The 21459-nt window shown below is 38.5% G+C and overlaps 1 protein-coding gene across 1 annotated transcript in view; it reads right to left on the bottom strand.

The window, feature by feature from the left end:
* Window positions 1-21459, bottom strand: part of taok3a (TAO kinase 3a) — a 76063-nt gene that overhangs the window by 53702 nt on the left and 902 nt on the right. The gene's annotated exons all lie outside the window — the stretch shown is intronic.

The raw sequence follows: 21459 nt of genomic DNA on the forward strand, positions 1-21459 counted from the left end.
AGACATTTCTACGAAGACTTCTAAGGCCCGTCCATGTCAATACGTCGCGGCCTGAGGCGATCCCATTCGTCCACACGAGTCCAACAGTTTAAAATCACTGGAACCACAACATTTTTAAATGAGCTCCAAGACCATCTGTACGTCCTAAAAGTCGCTGCTTCGAATCTAGAACAATTCCAATCGAGACCTGATACTTCATCCACCCTGTTACAAAACGAGAACCATGCGCTCAGACATGGAGGAGCTGATCCACATCATTGCAACATCACACCTGGCCGAAAAATTCTACAAGTTGAAAGTCTCAGACTGACGCAGCCTACAGAACCATGTGATCTCCTGACAGACGAGATCCTTGGGTCAATGACTAAAGCAGTTTGTTTCATATACAATGTGTTTCAAAAATATAGGTCCACCCATTTTTAGGGGGTACATTATCTTTTCAGAGTTAATGTTGATAAAATTAAATGATTGCCTCAAAGTCTGAAAATACAGTAAATGAAGATCAGTGATTTGGCTTTAATTTAGTTCCTATTTAAAGTGAGACTACAAGAAAAAATGATTGGTGTCTGATAACTACTGGAAGGGCTTTGCTGTAATGGTATTAAGAGGTTTTTGAACAGAGACAAAACCATCTAGTGGTTTTATAGCAGAACTGCGCGTCACCGGTTACTTTCTACACCTACATTACAGAGGAAATCACATTACATTTGACAGGTTCTCTTAAGTAGTCCATGAAAAAAAAAGTCATGGATGCAGAAAAGCGTTGGAGAACACAAAAATATCTCAGCTCAGGGTGGAAACAAACACACACATGAACACACGTGGAGGTTAACAAAGCCTCCGTGTGCTTCACAAAGAACATTCGTTACTTGCGCTGAAAGCTTTTCAGTGCAATCCCTAGATTCCAGAGAGTTCAGTGTGTGTGTGCGTGTGTGTGTGTGTGTGTGCGTTTGTGTGTGTCTGGAGCAAAGCCGGGAGTTTTCTCTATTAAAGCTATTCATCCTCTCTGGCGGCAAACACAAGCGCTGAAACTCCGACCTGGTCAATGGTTGTGTGTGTGGTTTTGTGTCTTCCAAACCCACGCACACAGGTACACACAAATAACACACACACAGACACACTATCTCTTCACAGGCTTCTCCACCACAAACGCGCACAACAAGAATCAATTCGGTGTCAAAGAGCATCATATCTGCCCTTGAGTTATTCATCGCATCGTCACAGGGAAGGAAATGATGAAGGCGCTGGTGTGTGTGTGTGTCTGTGGGTGTGTGTGTGTGTACGAGTGTAGTGGGTCTACTGCTGGCGGCAGATTGTCAGAATCAAGGGGCCACCTACAAAAATATCTCAAAGATTTTGAACTCTATACTTTCATTTTAGAGCCAATCAAAACAGAAACATAGTAAAACATGGACAACATAGAAGATTTCCCACAAAAAAAGCACTCAGAAAGTGCAGCCCTCTGCCAAGGCTGGAAAAAACATTGTGTTTGAAGAAGCCTTTAATGAAACGACTAGTATGATCTTTTTTGGGGGGGCTCAAAATAAAAACAAATGTTGGCAAGAAACAGATTCTCCTTGGCAGAGGTATAAACTGTCCATCGTACAAAATCAAAAATGTAGTCTTCATTGACTCTCAACTGGTGGGTCGCAACCCAAAAGTAGGCCGGATTGTCAATTTGGCGGGTCGCAACCTTCTGCCTTGACCCCAAAAAAATATATACATTAAATTTGAAAACTATTATAATGTGGGGCAGCTTGTTCTCAGTTACTAAAGTTGGACAAATACTACATTAAGACAAATAAATATTTATACGAACATTGAAATACGACAGTAAAAAAAACGTGTTTACGAAGTTTAAACAAACGCGTTCACTGCAAAACGACTTCTACGACAACAGTGCATTTGTTCCATGACTCACTGGATGTTTCTTGGTATTAATAAAAATATATATGGTTGAAATTTCTTTCGTTTTGATCACAGCTTTGATCCACGCACTTGCAAAAGATTCATCATTTTTTACCCCGACTTATCAGGCATCTTCTTCACGACCCGGAATGTGGGAGTTATTTTTCTCTTTCGGTTCGGGGTGAATTGTGCTCCTCCAACCCTCGTGGGCCAAGTTGGTTATTTTGAAAGCACCACCCAACCAGCGCCGCCGCCTCTTCTTCGCTGAGTCACTGATCAAACTCCGACGAGCATTAGATGAGCACAGTTCCAATAAACAACTCAAAACATTAAAAAAATAAAAAAAACTAGTCAATTCAGGACACGCTTCCAAAAAAACCTCGCATGAACGAACCTCCGGCCGCACACAATCGGGGTCAAATCCTAAAACGGTCAGAGGGGAATAGTACTTACTCTGTGGTAATCCTGCTCTTTTAGACGTCATTATCCAAATGTATTTCAGCCAATATTGCAGAAGTAGATTTATCCCAGCGACTGAATTATGTCCCTTTCAAGTTCGTTATTCAGCACAGAGATGCAGGGAAAGTAGATAGAGATCGAAATTCTTAAAGATACATTTTCTTACATCACATGTGTAGAGCATTAACTCTCAAATGACCTACATGTGATTTTGAATGGGGATAACAATTATTTTATTTGTTATCTTTTAATCTTTTTGAGTTTCTAATCAAATTTGACCAGGGATTTTAAAGGGGACACCAAGCAGGGGTGTGATATTTTGCCAGGTACAATTAGGCACAAGAAGCAAATATTAATCAAACCATCATCAGCAAGGAATACTTCTAACCAGTTTTTTGGATAAAACAAGGTGAAAGATTGAGGTTCCCTTAAAGAAAACACGTTCCTGTTTTGGTTACTTACTTTGGTTACAATTGTGTGCATGATTTGTGATGTTTGACTATTTCAATGGATTTAAATTCTAGACAAAACGAACATACAACACAAAAACATTACCTTTCAGAAGTGTTGACATTTTTGTAATATTGCTTTTATTTTGATAATTAACTTTGATATGAACTGGAAACACAGCTACTATCATCTTACTCATCCTTGAGTATAAAAGGCTTCAAAGGCTTCAATGTACCAACAGTGTAGTACTGTCTCAAATCAAACTCTGCCGCTACACACTTACTGGAATCGACTCGAAAGCTTCTTCTTCTACTACTTTTTTTAACGCCGATTGCAACCAACCATATCTTCAACACTTGACAGCAATTTTCTCCAATCGAAACAAGTTATAAAGTTGTGTTTCACCGTTTCATAACTGTTGTTGTGTCGTTTTGTGATAAAAAGAGTGTTTTCTCTAGATATTTACGCCGGTATCTGCTCCGAAGACACGTCTTCAGTGACGTAGCTTCCGTTAAGAGTCATCTACGTCACCAAGATGGTGGCCGTAAAGGGTGGAAAGTGTCCATCGAACCACACTCAGTTTGACAGTGGCCATGTTGGCTAATGAACACACAACAAGGGATAATAACACGGCCTGGTGAAGATCAATGGGTCAGAGTTGTTAACTGTAGTAATCTGTGTTTAATCCATAAATCTGGTCTCTGGTGTCACTGGGTTCTCTGGTGACCATCAGCCAGAGGGCGCCGAAATGGATTCTAAAGACCAGTTTAATGCTGGCATTAGCATAAATATGTAACGATGCAACACTGGAATTCTCTTCGAGCTCTCAACTTTAAAAACTAAAAAGAAGTTGTCTGGTTCAGCAGTGTCATACTCAATGTTGCAAGGGGCCAAAAAATCTTTTAATAGAGCAAGTTGCGTGACAAACAAAATGTACCCAACCGTCTCAAACAGGAAGTAAAACTGTGATATTGTAGACTTTATCCATCTTTATTATCTGTGTAAGAACATAAATATACATTGCATGAATCTTAAGTTTGACACATGGTCTATTTTTCTATTCAATGTCTTGAAAATTATTCGGGTTTTCAGTTTGATACAAACTTTTACACTGTACTTGCATCACTTATAACTAATGGGCTGTTGCTGAATGACTTAGTCCCTTTTTTGTAGAACCGTTTAAAGTTTTAATACATGTTCCAGTTTAGAGTTTAATTTTTACTATTTATAACATATATTATTATGGCTGTATTGATCAAAACTAAATTATGCAACAGACGACTTCAAAATGAGTTTTGAGGAAGATACTACCATTGCGTCCACCTGGGGGCAACAGAGAGCTGCACTTCCTATTAGGGGTGTCAACATTTAGAATTCTTTCTACATATGAATTCGAGGGTTGTAACCGGTTACACGCAGTTCTGCTATAAAACAACTAGATGGTTTTGAATCCATTCAAAAACCTCTTAATGCCATTATAGCAAAGCCCTTCAAGTAGTTATCAGACACCAATCACTTTAAATAGGAACTAAATTAAGGCCAAATCAGAGAACTTCATTTAGTGTATTTTCCGGCTATAAGGCAAAAATTAATCCTTTAATTTTATCAACAGTTATATCATCACAAGGTCGTACTTAAAGACGCAACATTTTTTTGGGAATCTACGATAATCTTAAACCCTGCATAAGTCAAATAAACATCAACGTTTGAGAAAAATTGTTGAATGGTCACATCTTTCAACTACTGTTTAAAAACTTGATTTACACCACTGATGAGTCCAACATCACATGACCAAAAGACACGCACACTATTGGTCAACAGCAGCTCTGCATCACTTACAGGTATGTATCGATTGGTGAGAAAGGAAGCAGAGGAGGAGAGAAAAAAACAAACATGACCGCATCGATTCTTCTAAACGTTGATGATTTGATATCCGTGTAACAGTTCTCACCCTGACCTCAAAGAATCCTGTTAAATCCACAAAAAAAAGCGAGGTGACGAAACGCGCCTGGAAGCTGGAGCGCTTTTTGTGTCGCGATGCATTTTTAACGAAGCCGTTGGAAGGGTGACGAGGAAGATAGAGAAGCTGTGTTCTTCAGCACTTTAACGTCGAAAAGGCTGCCGAGGTGAATCAGATGCGAGCGACTCAGCCGCCGGCTTTGAAGTAACAAAACGACACGAAAACTCCTCACACAGGAACCATTTGTGTCTTCAAACATCCGTCGCTGACGGCTTTTAATGGAACGCTCGCGACTTATGTTCACGCCGACGGTTTTGTGAAGAACTTCAGTGTTTTTTCGGTGTTGACGGCGTGGTAGGGATGGGTATCCAAACGAGTACTTCTGTGCCAGAGAAAGTGTGCATACAAATTTCAAAATAAGCTTTGTTTTTTTTTCATTGTGAAATCCAAGAAATATTGAAACGATTCCAGCTGAACTTCAACTGTGTTTCGATTGTAACGCTTCTGTAACCTTGGTTATGTTCTGCCAGAATTATTTTGAGGCTGAACTATGTGTGAACCACCGATGCTGTGTCTCAAATTGCATACTACTCTTAGTATACTAGAAGTTAGTATGCATCCGTTTAGTGTACGTACTAACTGGTACGCAACTTCTCCACAGATAGTATGTCTCAAATCAAACACTGCTGCTACACACTAACAGGAAATCACATGACAGCTTCTTCTTCTACTTCTATTTAACGATGGTTTCAACCAGCTGTTGGAACGCTATCGCCACCTGCTGGCAGCACGTTTTCAACTTTGGAAAAAGAAATAAAGAAAAAATATGAGAATCGAAATATTCGCGATATATATAAGCTGGAATCAGCACTGAAGACGTGTTTATCCTCCTACTGCTGCGGAAAATGCACCTGTAAATATATGAATATATATGCATTTATATATGACGTAATTTCCGTTTAAAACGTCACTAAGATGGCGGCTGTTTAGGGTAGATAGTGTCCATCGAACCATGCTCAGTTTTGTGGGCGTACGCCGATTTAGTGTGCATGGTGCACTAAATTTCGCATACTAAGAATTGAGACGCACTAAAGCACTAAAAATACTAACTTTGAGTACGCTAGTATGCGATTTGAGACACAGCACGATGCTAATACGATGCACAGCTAAGCCCCAAAAAATACTGACAGAAAATAAGAAAGTCAGTTGCAATTAAACAACTTTAATTCATATATATAACTTGGACAAACTTTTGTATAATAGAGATTACATTGGCAAAAGAAAAACACATTTATAGAATTCAAATGTAAATAGAAGATCATTTAAGAACCATCAGAGGTTTTGTTTTGGGATAAACAGGAAGTTGCCATTTTGACAGCTTTATTTTTAGCAGACAGGAAGAAAGATTTGCTCTTTAAACTCAATAAATCGTCAAAAAAATGTGACGCGAGTAACCAAGACATTTATGAAATATTCAAATGGGTCGCCGTGTGAGTGTATATCACTGGTGTCATTTCAGATACACAATATGAAGTGACACACCGAGGTCACCTGACTTCATGTTCAAAGCTGATGTTTTGTCTTCGTGTCACTCGTGTGTTTTTGGTTCATGGCGCCCAAAAAACCTCCTGACGGTGTCTCAGCGCCGCAGGAACGATCGCTGCTGGTCAAACGGGCCGGTGAGTGAGTCATCGTGCTACCCTGGAACCGCACAGCAAAATGAATAATCGGGGGCAGCGAGTGTATAAGTAAAGCGCACACAAACACACACACTGAGGCTGTGTAATCATGACAAGTTAAAGTCATTTAATCAGACAAACACAAGCGGAAGTACACACCAGCTGATCTAGTTTCAGAGCTTTGTGTGTGTGTGTGTGTGTGTGTGTGTGTGTGTGTGTGTGTGTGTAGAGCATGAAGGGAAGTGCTACTCTTAAGCTCAAAAGGATTTTTCAATCACAAGCAGGGCAAAGATTATTTAAGGCCTGATGCTTGATCTGCAGCGAGGGAGCGAGTCGGTGATATGAAGAATTTGTTGTTGTTGTTGTTTTTTTTTCCAATCAAATCCAGGCTCACGAGACCAACAAGTAAAAAAAAAAGACACGACACACTCCTGCGGCTTTTCTTTGATCGCTGCGCATCTCTTGTTTAACACGTCGAGTTTCCAAATCAGCTTTAGATAAGAAACCCATAAACAACCAACTGCAAAACTGTATGTCAGCAAAGAACCCGCTGGTCATGTGATGATGTCATAGCAACATTTTATGATTCACTGTTTTAGCAACACAAGCGCTGATGGCGCTTCAAACGACCGAGTACATCTGTGACGATCATAACATGAACTAAAGAAGCCGCCGAGGCAGATTCATGAAGGAGTTTTTATATCCAGCTGGAAAGTAAGAGATAAAAGTTTAAAAAAGACAAAACTATGCTACAACAATAAAATTAAAAATAGAATTAAAGAAATGAATTAATTGAGTTTAACATGATTTTAAGAGACCATTGACTAAATTTAAACACACATTAAAAAAAAATAACTCAAAGTAAATTACACAAAGAAAATTATTGATTTAAATCCCATAATCAAAATAATTTAAAAAACGATTAATTAGAAGAAAAAGGTTGTATCAATTTAATGAATAATATTTGATAAATCACATATGCATAAATGTAATAACAAATAAAACATTAGAATATTGATTAAAGTAAATTAATATTATGAAAACAATAAGAATAAAAAAAAGCAGAAAGACATCTAAACGTTGATTATGTTTTGGGGTAAAAGAAAGAAAACTTTTCTTACTTTCATCAGTTAATAAAAATAATTTAAATTGATAATATACATTTGAAAAAGTCAAAATATTTGCAAACAAAAGAAATACAAGTAAATCATGGGGAATCTAAATAGATGCCAAAAAGAAAATTAAAGATACAAAGGTATGAATATATATCAAAACAATCATTGAATAAACTAAATCAAATAAGAAACACTTGCATTTAAGTGGTTAGAACAAAAAAAGCTATAAATATTGTTGGGGAAAAAAAACAATATGGGAAAAAGTAACACCATACAACCTAAAAAAATATATATATTTGGTAAGAGGAACTAAGTGTGTTGTAAACATCCACCGATAACACACCCATTTGTTCATTACATTCTTCAAACTGACCTCAGGGGCCTCGCAGGTTGTGGGTTCTGAAGTATGAAAAGATCGAGGAAATCCAACACGTGGCTCTGATCACACCCCGGAAACAAAAGTCATGCACACAGGAAGCGTGTGTGTGTGTGTGTGTGTGTGTGTGTGTCGTGTCCTTAAAATCCTCGCCTCGCTTGATCATTTCCCCCCCGTTTCCTCGGTTGCCCTCGGAGACAATACCATCCCTGCAATTATCCGCGGGATCTTAACCCCCACCTCGCATACACGCAGCACATCTGCTGGATTTGTGAATGATGGGAGTGTGTGTGTAAGTGAGACTAGGAGGGCGCTCTGGTAGCAGGGTGGGACCTGGACCAGCAGTTTCCTCCTAGACACGTTTTAATTGGGGGGGCTGGCTGTACCCGCGGGGTCTTTGGCTTCGGCGAGACTTCCGAATTATTGAACGAGGAGACGTCGGCGCGAGAACGACACAAGATAACGCAGTGAATATGTTAAATAGTTTTTCCATTCATCACTTAGAACAGTGACACACACACGCTGGCAGGAACCTCTGGTAGCAGATATTCCATTTGAAACGGCGATGAAAGACTTAAAACACAAATTAAATAAAACGACATTTGCTGCGAGCTGGCACGAGCGCGTTCAATCTCCCCCTGATTCACCGCAGACAAATCTCCACTTGACCCAATGGAGGCCGTCCAGTGGCAGCATTACACATGTACGGCGCTTGTGCTAAAGGCCTACTTTAACTCCAGACCCAGGGGGGTCAGGAGGGGGAAGGTGGCACCGGCCCCGGACTCCAGATGAGCAGTAATCAGGCGTTTAGGTTTTGGTGGCACCAGAAACAAGATGTCAGTCTGAGGGAGTACTTTGGTGCGGTGCCGACATGATGGGTCTGAAGTTTAGATTAAAATGGTCTTCTTGTAGCGTCTACACAAACCCGAATGCCTCTTTGAATCACATTTTTTAATTTTGTTTCCTCAGAGATTCCTCAAGATAAAGCAACAAACATATTTGCAAACATTTTTCAAATTGGTTTTATTCATTTTTTAATATCAAATTTGGTCTTTGCGCTCAAACACCAAATAACTGAAATTCTCCTCAAAAAGATACCAGTACATGTTGTCAAACGATTAAATCAAGAATAATTCAAAAACAGAATATATCACAAAGCGTGTTACAGTGGAAGCACGTTCCAAAATATTTGTACAGAAATATCACTTACCAATAGCAAAAACTGTAATTAAAAACCAGTAGCATGCTAATGTACGCTACATGATGAATTAATTAATATAAGCTATGTGCTAATGTCAGCTGCAGGTTAATGTAAGCTTCATGCCAATGTAAGCTACATGCGAGAGTAAGCTTCATGTTAATATAAGCTACATGCTAATGTCAGCAATATGCCAATATAAACCACATGCCAACGTAAGGTACTTGCTAATGTAAGCTACATTCTAATGTCAGCAACATGCCAATATAAACTACACGCCAATGTAAACCACATGCCAACGTAAGCTTCATGTCAATGTAAGGTACATGCTAATGTAAGCGACATGATAATGTTAGCTTCATGCCAATGATAGCTACATGCTAATGTCAGCAACATGCCAACATAAACTACAAGCTAATGTAAGCTACATGTTCATATAAGCTACATGCTAATAAAACAACATGCCTACGTAATCTTGTTCCAACATAAACTACATGCTAATGTAAGCTTCATGTTAATATTAGCTACATGCTAATGTCAGTAACATGCCAATATAAACTACACGCTTATGTAAACCACATGCCAACGTAAGCTTCATTTCAACATAAGGTAAATGCTAATGTAAGCTACAAGCCAATGAAAGCTACATGTACATACAAGATACATGCTAATGTAAACAACATGCCAACGTAATCTCATTCCAACATAAACTACATGCTAATGTGAGCTTCATGCCCACATAAACGACATGCTACCGTAAGCAACATGCAAACATAAGCTTCATGCCATATTGATAGCGTGAGAAGTCAAGTTGTCCAATAATTGAAATACACCTATACACATATAAAACACCTGGACAAACAACACAATTTTTTTAGCTACATCAGCGAGCTTAAATTTGTTTGTATTTCAGTAAAGTGTGTGTTTTTTTTGTTTTCTTTTACAATCATCATGCAAATATTATTTTTGTTCTTGTTAAACCTCCGGTCACTAGATGGCAGCACTCATTACGTCCTCGCAGCTTAAGCTACAATAAATCCCGCAAGATCCTGGCGCTGACTGAGGACGAGATGATACACTCGACTCCAGCAGCTTTTAAAGCTGACGTTTGGACATATTTTGGTTTCAAAACAAATGAAAGCAGTTACGACTTTGTCAAGAGTCGTGTGGTCTGTAAATTCTGCAACACCAGAGTCAAGTACTGGACAATACTACACATATATACTTGTTACTACACTATCACAACACCAGAGTCTAGTACTGGACAATACTACACATATATACTTGTTACTACACTATCACAACACCAGAGTCTAGTACTGGACAATACTACACATTTATACTTGTTACTACACTATCACAACACCAGAGTCTAGTACTGGACAATACTACACATATATACTTGTTACTACACTATCACAACACCAGTACTCGCCTTACTACACATATATACTTGTTACTACAATATCACAACACCAGAGTCTAGTACTGGACAATACTACACATATATACTTGTTACTACAATATCACAACACCAGAGTCAAGTACTGGACAATACTACACATATATACTTGTTACTACACTATCACAACACCAGAGTCAAGTACTGGACAATACTACACATATATACTTGTTACTACACTATCACAACATCAGAGTCTAGTACTGGACAATACTACAGATATATACTTGTAACTACACTATCACAACACCAGAGTCTAGTACTGGACAATACTACACATATATACTTGTTACTACACTCTCACAACACCAGAGTCTAGTACTGGACAATACTACACATATATACTTGTTACTACACTATCACAACACCAGAGTCAAGTACTGGACAATACTACACATATATACTTGTTACTACACTATCACAACACCAGAGTCTAGTACTGGATAATACTACACATATATACTTGTTACTACACTATCACAACACCAGAGTCTAGTACTGGACAATACTACACATATATACTTGTTACTACACTATCACAACACCAGAGTCTAGTACTGGATAATACTACACATATATACTTGTTACTACACTATCACAACACCAGAGTCAAGTACTGGACAATACTACACATATATACTTGTTACTACACTATCACAACACCAGAGTCTAGTACTGGATAATACTACATATATATACTTGTTACTACACTATCACAACACCAGAGTCTAGTACTGGATAATACTACACATATATACTTGTTACTACACTATCACAACACCAGAGTCTAGTACTGGATAATACTACACATATATACTTGTTACTACACTATCACAACACCAGAGTCTAGTACTGGACAATACTACACATATATACTTGTTACTACACTATCACAACACCAGTACTCGCCTTACTACACATATATACTTGTTACTACAATATCACAACACCAGAGTCTAGTACTGGACAATACTACACATATATACTTGTTACTACAATATCACAACACCAGAGTCTAGTACTGGACAATATTACACATATATACTTGTTACTAAACTATCACAACACCAGAGTCTGGTACTCGCCTTACTACACATATATACTTGTTACTACACTATCACAACACCAGAGTCTAGTACTGGACAATACTACACATATATACTTGTTACTACACTATCACAACACCAGAGTCAAGTACTGGACAATACTACACATATATACTTGTTACTACACTATCACAACACCAGAGTCTAGTACTGGATAATACTACACATATATACTTGTTACTACACTATCACAACACCAGAGTCTAGTACTGGACAATACTACACATATATACTTGTTACTACACTATCACAACACCAGTACTCGCCTTACTACACATATATACTTGTTACTACAATATCACAACACCAGAGTCTAGTACTGGACAATACTACACATATATACTTGTTACTACAATATCACAACACCAGAGTCAAGTACTGGACAATACTACACATATATACTTGTTACTACACTATCACAACACCAGAGTCAAGTACTGGACAATACTACACATATATACTTGTTACTACACTATCACAATACCAGAGTCTAGTACTGGATAATACTACACATATATACTTGTTACTACACCATCACAACACCAGAGTCTAGTACTAAACAATACTACACATGTATCCTTGTTTAATGCAATAACTCCAATACATCGTATCGTTGACCCTGTATCGTATCTCCAGATTCTTGCCAATACACCCGTTCACGATATATTCGTGTCAAATATATTTTGAAGTAAATAATGATTGACACATGCCTCACACAATCCCGGTCAAGCATGAGTCGTCGATTCGATACAACAGCGTCTCCAGGGGGGGGAAGAACGTGTGTGTTTTTTAAAAAGGCGAGTAAAAATTAGTGATGAACTGTGGGAAATAAATCTGCTTTAGGCACACAAAGTAGGTTTCCTAAAATAGACCAGCATGTGCAGCGTAATACCTCAACCCCCCCTTCGCTCACATCAGCAAACGTGTCCATCACAACGTGCGTCCTAAGCCCGGCTGACATGCTCCTCTCTGCCAAACATGCGCCGCGAACGGGAGCTTTTTTTTCCCCCCAGTTCGGATGCATGCAGGAGAGCCGGCGTCACGAGGCTGTGACATGACACTTTCAATTTTTTAAAAGGGGACCTCCTTATAACCGGGATCCATGCGGATCCTAAAAATACCACAGCCCCGGGGGCCGTTTTCTTTCTTCCTATAGTGGGCTAAATAAAGCCCGCGGACCAGGAGCACGGTTACCCATCAACCGCCGCCCTCGTCTCTGGAGGTGATGATCGTCGTGGGTTTAACAACCGTCATGAAGGAAGGAAACACGTTTCACAAGAACACTGTCGACAGATGCAGACGGACATAATGGGGGTTGCAAAAGAGTGTGTGTGTGTGTGGGGTGGGTGGTGGGGGGTGTGTTCTCGGTCACAGCTGCAACCTCGCCGGAGGATCGTGAGCCTACATCTAATGACGGGCTGTAATCAAGTTCATGCTAACATAACCTCCCACGCCCCAGTCAAGAAGCCGGGATGCTTCGCCGATGACGGGAGCGTCTTCACAATCAAACGTTACACCGACGTTGTCCAAAAACTCAAAGGCAGATGTGCTGAAGTGTGATGTTCCTGCCAGACATTTGTGTGTAACAATCGTTTTTAAAAAAAGCGGAAACTTGAGGGACCGGAGTTGAAGGAGTTGAAGTGAAACATCTGATCCGAGTCAATGCAAGGATCTGATCTCATCATTTCTATCATCATTATGTGTTCATCCTGGACAAACTCCCCCCAAAAAAAACAGATCAAAGCCATCTCTGGTATGATGCTATGCTACCTCCACGAACCATGTTTAGGTTAGGTTAGGTAGAACTTTATTGATTGTTTTTTTCCCAATTAGACACAGAAAATAAAGCAATTATTGTTTAAGGTAAGTTCGTGGGAAATAACACTACTGGCGACTGGTTCACTCGTGAAGTCAAATATTGCGACAAGCATTCGCTGTACAACACAGGAGTTTGTGATGCAACTTCCCAGTAGCTACAATAATACTGATCCACCATTTTGTCTCGCCGCTGACATTAGACCCACCCAGCAGATTGACCTCCTTCAAGAGCCAAGAATTGCCACATCGGTGAAATTCGTTCTGTCGTCGAAAGCCGTCAACCTCTCAGGACCCGGTAACGTGGGTAGTGTCCCAACGGGTGTTCCTTGTTAGCCTAGCTTGATCTTAAGTGTTCTCACTTATATTTTCGCGTTCATCTACATAACTTCTCCGTTGTTGAACGATTCCAAATCATTTCTGCTCATCTATAAGCTCTGCTAGCAGGAAGACAGCCTCACGCAAAGCTCCACACATTAATATTCAGTTGCTGGTGTGGATCTATGGAAATGGGCCGGGCTGAAGCAAGGCACTAATATAAATCCATTTTTTAAAAATGACGAAATAAACTCATCTGTTCTATCATTAACTGCAAGTAGTCTTTGAAAGGAAATTTCAAAGCCCATTTCGAAGCATATAAAATTACTTGGTGGGACCGATTGGGTCCTTGGCCATTGAATTTGACAAATGTGGATGAGAAAACGCCAAAATGACGTCAAAAATACGTCAACCGTCGTTATAGCATTAATCAGTCATCAGTGGAAACACTTGCTCAGATAATAAAGGGATCAGTTTCACCGCCATAATCTACATTCTTAATAGAACCCTACTGCTTAAACGGATAACGGTTTGGAGAAACTACTTGAGCCAAGTTGGGTTTGGTTGACACGTACATTTTCCGTTAAAGTGGGTCGATTAGCATCGGGGTCTAAAGTTAATGAAAAGTCAAAATGGCGGATTAAAGAGTCAGACCTTGATCTAATGTGGAAGTCTGGGTGAAAAGCCAACCACTTTGCATCAAAAGGTGCCTGGTAACCTTCCTAGAACCTTGATACCTTAAGATCCCTTTTTTGGATTATGGCCCAATCCCATTCGTCTACTTAGCGGGCTTCCTCTGGATCAATCCTCAACGCTGGACCTAAACACTAAGGAATGAGGGTAATTTGGCGACTTAGAAATGGGACGCACCTTAAAAGCAGGTATGTCATCATATCCTGTCCTCTATTACCGTCGAGGAAATATGACTTGACGCTTTACAAAAAACAGAAGAATATTAGAGTGACGCCAGCAATAGCGTCCATCGTAAGGTAAGGTAAAACTTTATTGATCCCTCAGGAGGTCTGAAATTGTTTTTTTCCCAATAGCCACAGAAAATACAGCAATTTTTCATAAAAAATAAATCAAAATAAAATAAGAACAAGAACATAAAGAGAAAGAACAAGATGAGACAATCTAAGTCTAAAGATAAAGAACATAGATCAAAGAAAAATAACAAAGACAAAGGATACAAAGACTAACATAGAACAGAACTTCCAGATACTTTCACTCCACTCCTGCCCCCGAACTCAGAATTGTACAATTTAATAGCCCGAGGACTTTAGGCATGTTTTTTTTACGGTCATCAACTGCCAGACGCAGAAATGTTCCTAGTTTCTTAGTGCTTTGGCCAAACTTCTAGTTCAAACGTAGGTACGTAGAATACACGGCAAACACGTATTGTCGTCAGTTAGCTTGTCTAGCCGACGACATGCTAACGTAAGTTCACATTAGCGCTAGTAAAGTGACTGCAGCCATGTTTACCGTCACTTAATCTACTCCGAAAACACATTCTGCCAGCATGAAAGGCGTTCGTAAGACATTCAAAGGCTGATTTTAAAGGCGTTTGTCATCAAAAATGTTCCAGTTACGTAAACGGTTGTCGGTGTTGGGAGGGCGGCCATATTTCTCCTCGTCATCCGAGACAGCACTCCGATATTAGACATGCTAAACCAGATCACTGCACAACATTAAGCTTGACAGCACAGCTTTAATATTTCATGGGCTCTGCAGCCCACAAAAACCAAGACACCACAACGCAGGATGGGGGCGCTCTTCTCCACCGCAGGCCGTTATGTAAAAAAAAGTGGAGGAAAGGGCATCATGACCCAGCAAAGAGATGTTGTCGACGAGTGACAATAAAAGATGGCAATGGACGACGGACGAGGCTGATGTAGGTCATTCTTTCACTTGCAGCAGGTGAAGATCCTGACGGTCACGTGACCCGGTGATAATCTTCCAACATGGATTCTTGTCAGTTTGTGCTGAGATGACTGTTGCTGCTTTGACCCAAATAACATTCTCACCAAACAATGGAACTCATTTAACACCAGCTTCCAGAGAATTGCTTTATCGGAATAAAATGTACAAAATTAAAAGATCATCCTTGTTAAAAATGTTTCAATTGTTCCTTTTTTAAATTACAGAGCTTTTATTTGATCATTTTTCTATCTTACGATACAGACTTTTGTCCTTAATGTGAGGTTTTTGAATCAGTTTTAATAAAACTACGATTTCTAATTTTAAAACCCATTATTTTTTACTCGTTTTAAAATGCTGGATTAATTTTTTTACACTTTACATACCATAATAGCTTTGATTGACATCTTCATTTCCATCTCCAAACTAGAGTTTTCACTTCACTATATGAGCTCGACGCCACCATGAAGAAAGATAGAAAACCATCTTGTAAATGGGATTTTTTTTTTTTTTTAAATAAAGCTAATGTTTTCATAACATATAAAATGCATTAAATGTTTAACAAGTTGTTTTCTTATTAAATCTATGGATTCTTAAGCGACTTCTAAGAGATGTAAAGATTGACATGAATCCCACAAAGATTATAGACGAAACATTAAACTTTGTACTTTATTTTATTTAGATTTTCAAAACAAAATGGAGACCTCAGCATGTTTCCTAAGACTTTTTATGCCATCACAAGTCATTCTTTGCCTCCAAAATTGGACTAAAAGTAATTTAAGCCAAGTTAACTAGTGACACCAGAGCAGACGAACAATAATAGTCTTTAATTTTTATGAATATTACCAAGTGATGTTGTTTCATCCCTCTGTAGTATTACTCCGAGAAGCTGTGTCGAATAAATATGTGAGGCTCCTTAGTATTTACTATGTGGCTATGTAGTATTATTCCGTGACACTACATAGTATTAATTTTTTTGGCTGTGTAGCATTACGCCGCAAGTCTCAATAGTATTTATATATAAGGCTGCCCAGTATTATTCCACAAGGCCGGTAGTATTAATCTGCAAAGCTCTGTAGTATTTACTGTAACTGTGAGTCTATGTAGTATTACTCCGCAAGGCTCAGCAGTATTAATCTGTGAGTCTCCTAAGTATTACTCTGAGAAGATGCGCAGTATTACTCCGCAAGGCTGCGTAATATTAATCTGTGAGGGAGCATAGTATTACTATGAGGCTGCAGAGTATTCATCCGTGAGTCTCCATAGTAATTTCTGTATCTGTGAGGCTTAATTAATAATACGTTTATAAATTATACTTTCGTCACAGTTTTTAACTTATAGTTCAGCTCTGAAAAGTGGACATAGTTCTTCATTTTTAATAGTTATTCACAACTGCTAAGAGCAACGTTTAGGTTTAGACGGTAAGTCTAGGTTTTATAAATGACATTGGGAGGTCATACAAGGGAAGTTAAATGTCAAATTCATAACAACATTTGCATTAAACAGTTTGACACACAAGAAGCTTTGACAAAAAAAACCAAATATAATTCAACAATGAATCTTTTCTTCCGGTACGAGCTGCTTTCATTTCCTTCCAGTCATTTGTAGGAACCAACAAGTCCGACTCGAGTCGCCCCAATTTTTATTTTTTAAATATTTAGAATTCTATGTCTTACATCTCTGACTCGATGCACGCGGACTCAACGGTTGATCCAAAAAATGAATCAACTTCCACGGCCGTCTACGAGATACTGAGCCCAGATGCGAGTAACATGTTGTACGGTGTGTATTATCTGTGATACACACACACACGCACAGTCAGAACAACAGCCCCGAGAAGTCAGACATTCACCAGGCGATGCAGAATGGCAAAAACTGAGCTGGCCTAGATATAATGAGGAAGTGTGTCACTTTCGGTTCCCTCTCGGATGATTTGCACAACAGACGAGATGAAGTGGAGCTCTCGAAACCCCCCCAAAAATAAGGTTCCATCCTTGCAAACTCTAGCTCTTTTGGGGCATTTCAAGTCTGTTATGCGTTTCTACAGCTCGACGTGTGACTGTTGACGACGATTTCACCTTCACTTGAACTGACTACACACTAAAAAAATGTGAAACGATTTCTAGAATCAAACAGATCTTCTTCGTCCCTGCTTGCTACAGCAAGTCCTCCCTTTAAGCCTTGAGACTTTTGAATTGGAAATGTAGATGCTGACAACATTAAGAAGAACATCTACCCTTCCTTTAACGGTTTTTCTTTCTCATCTCTAACATCTATGGTTCAGCGCTGTCTCTCCTCTCAACCTGTCCTGCCTGATGTTGTGTCCAAACTGACTTCTAGATGTTCACAGGATTTTGTCACATTGTCGTTTCAGGATGAAGCCAGAAGAGTATTTTAAATCATTTAATAAACTCTTCCATACATCTTCTACCATGTATCCAGATTATCATTTCCCTATAAACCTCACTTTTTTTTCTGGGAGAAAACTGAGCTTCCAGGCCAACTCCGACATAGTTTCTCTAACATGCCTCAAGGTCTTCTTCCAGTTGTTTGGAGCTTCCTAAACAGGTGTCCAAGCAAACTGAACTGGCTTACTTCGGTGTGGAGGAGCAGATTTTCTACTTTAAATCTCTCCTGATTGTAAAGCTGTGTATTAGACTTCATTTTTTATTGTTGTTGTATCAATTGTTCCCTCCGCCATCTCACTCATGAACAGATAATTCCTACCATGCCATTAATACTCCATTTCTATTGCACTGTGTTTATCTTTTTGCTTTCCTTATGCACAATTTTTTGTATATTTTGTATATAATGTTTATCCTTATCTATAATCCGCTTCTAATCTTTGTTACAACCAACAACGAAAACGTCGCCAACCACAAAGAATTCCCTGTAGATATATATCAATATGTACTGGCGAATGAAGCTGAATGAAGAACACTAATAGACTCAGGGACTCATTCATTCCTCGTGATATTAGGATGTTTAATTATGAGTTTGGGGGCAGGAGTGGAGTGAAAAGATCATATTCCATGTTAATCTTTGTATCTTTTGTCTTTGTTATTTTTATTTGATCCATGTTCTTTATCTGTAGATTTAGATTGTGTCATCTTACACTTTCTTTTTATAGCACTTTGTTCTTGTTTCATGTATCTATCCTCTGTGTAGCTGTGTGCTGGAAAAACAATTTCCCGAAGGAGACCTCCAGAGGGATCAATAAAGTTGATCTATCTATCTATTGAAAGATGATTCGTCTTTATGTGCCATATATCCACGCTGATCAAAACTTGATAACGTATGGATTTTTCTGAAGAAAAAATGACTGAAAAAGGCAGTGAACACCATATTCAATAGAAAGTTTTCTACAAGTACTATATGTAATGTCAATTTTTGTTAGAATCTTATAAAATTGGTATTGAAAAAATAATAATTCAGGAACAGGTATCAAAGTGGAGGGATCAGTATCAATACTGTTATCAAAAATGTTCTATTGATACCAATCTCACCCACTACCCATATTTCTAGGGTAGAGTCCGGACACCATGGCCCAGAGAGGGTCACCAGGACCACCATATTGTAGTCAGGTCTGGGGCAGCGATCTGATGAGGCCAGACCAAGAAAAAAACAACAATGTGGATCCAGAAACCATAAATGTCAGGTGTACCGGAGACTGGGAACAATAAATGAAGTCTGTGGACATGAAAGATTGGAATATAAGCAGACAACATAACACCTAATAATAGTGACACGGAGGAAACAAAGACAGTAAAAAGTGAAGTGACACGCACATGCAGGTAAAGCAGGAAGATAAAAGAAAAGAAAAAAACAACTTGGGAGCTATTAATAGAGAGCATCCGCATCTCCTGTTTCAATATTTCAGAAGATTATTCTTTTAAACCACTTTGCTGCTGAAATGTTGAAGTTTTCCATTACAGCACTTAAAAGCTTTATCTTTATCTCGTCCTGGGTCGGAACCGTTCTGGTTATTTTCAAATGCATGTCGATGACAGATGATGACGACAGGAAGAGTCGCTGCAGTTTTTTGCTATTATTGTTGTTTGAAAGAAAAGGGAACTCAAGAATGAAACGGTCTCCGTTTACTTTTTCAGAAAACAAAGGCAATCGTTTTTAAATGTCGATAAACTTAAGTTTTAGTTTGTTATTTTACTAACGAGAATGTATGTTCTTATTTTCTAAGTATAACGATACAGTGTAACGGGGTGGTAAATTTCACCTCACTTTAGCTAGCTAGCACTGTCAGCAACAAGCTAAGCTAGCAATATAGCGTTTTGGGTTTCAAAATTATTCTTTACATTTCAGTTTAAATAAAAGATGTCACAGGTGCACTTTCTGCCTATTGTGTGTTTACGAGGTGGCATTAACGAATATCTAACTCACGAAAAAAGCGAACTATTTGTATTACTTCCTCCTACTTTTTTAAACTACAGTTGTTTTTTTATGTTTTATTTGGCTTTATTTGCATTTCAAATAATTAATGTTATACATACATCTGAAATACATATATATACGAAAATAACTATGTATTTATTCAACTATGTTGGAACTGCTTAGGAGCTCGGCTCCTGCAAGAGACATCAAAAAAAACACATTATTTTACTATTACACCCCATAATTGTCTTGTTTTCCTGTCTCTTTGTCACTGGTGACAGACTGTTAATAGGGATATTTTTATACAAGCAATAAAACTCAACTACATCATTTTAATAATGGAATTTTTGAAATAGTTTGGCATTTTAGAGAACACATGAAATGGACCAGACACTACATTACTTCTGAGTAAAAAAAACAAATTATGATAAAGCATTATATCATATATATATATATATATATATATATATGATATTTACTTGATACATGGACAATTTAAATAACTGATGTTTGAATCTTTAACATATACAATTTTTTTTAATTTTTTTTATTTTCTGGAACTCCCATCTTGTTCTGGGGGTTATCTTGACCTTTTAATTATATATTTTTTGAGTTTTGTTTTGATTTTTTAAGCGCTTTGTGACCCTGGTCTGGAAAAGCGCTCTATAAATATAAATTACTCACTTACTTACATACAAAGAAAGACACAAAGTGTAAATGTCCCCTGACAATGCTAGCTAGTACTGTTAGCCACTGGATAAGCTAACAAGCATATTGTTCAGTTTAAAATGTATTTCGCTTAAGTCGAAACATAAAAAAAGTCACTGTTACACTTGTTAACTTGGTTAATCGCTTCATAACTAGCAAAAAGATCAAACAAATATCCACTAACTGGAAATTGCCTGCTTGAGAGCTTGGCTCCTGCAGGTCACGTCAAGTGACGTCATCCACTGTCTCTGCGATCACTCAAAGAAACAGCGTCTTTGTAACAGAACACACACGTTATTAGACTTAGACTTAGACTGCACTTTATTGATCCCTTTGAGATGACACTCTCAGGGAAATTTTTGCAGGTGGTATAATGAATTTATATAAGACAAAAGGTAGGACGACAATTATATAGTTAACAGCACAATGTTTACGATAGAATGAATCAAAGTTTTGTCCACGTTGTCACAACATTTAAGTAAAAACATCATTTTAAACTCATTTTAGAGAGTGAGATGCATCACACACAGGAAACACAGCAGTGTCTCAGGATGACCTTCTGACAAGAATGCACCACTTGCTCGAGACACCTACGACAA

Source organism: Callionymus lyra, chromosome 1 (genome assembly GCF_982586985.1).
Source record: "Callionymus lyra chromosome 1, fCalLyr1.hap1.1, whole genome shotgun sequence".
NCBI lineage: Eukaryota > Metazoa > Chordata > Actinopteri > Syngnathiformes > Callionymidae > Callionymus > Callionymus lyra.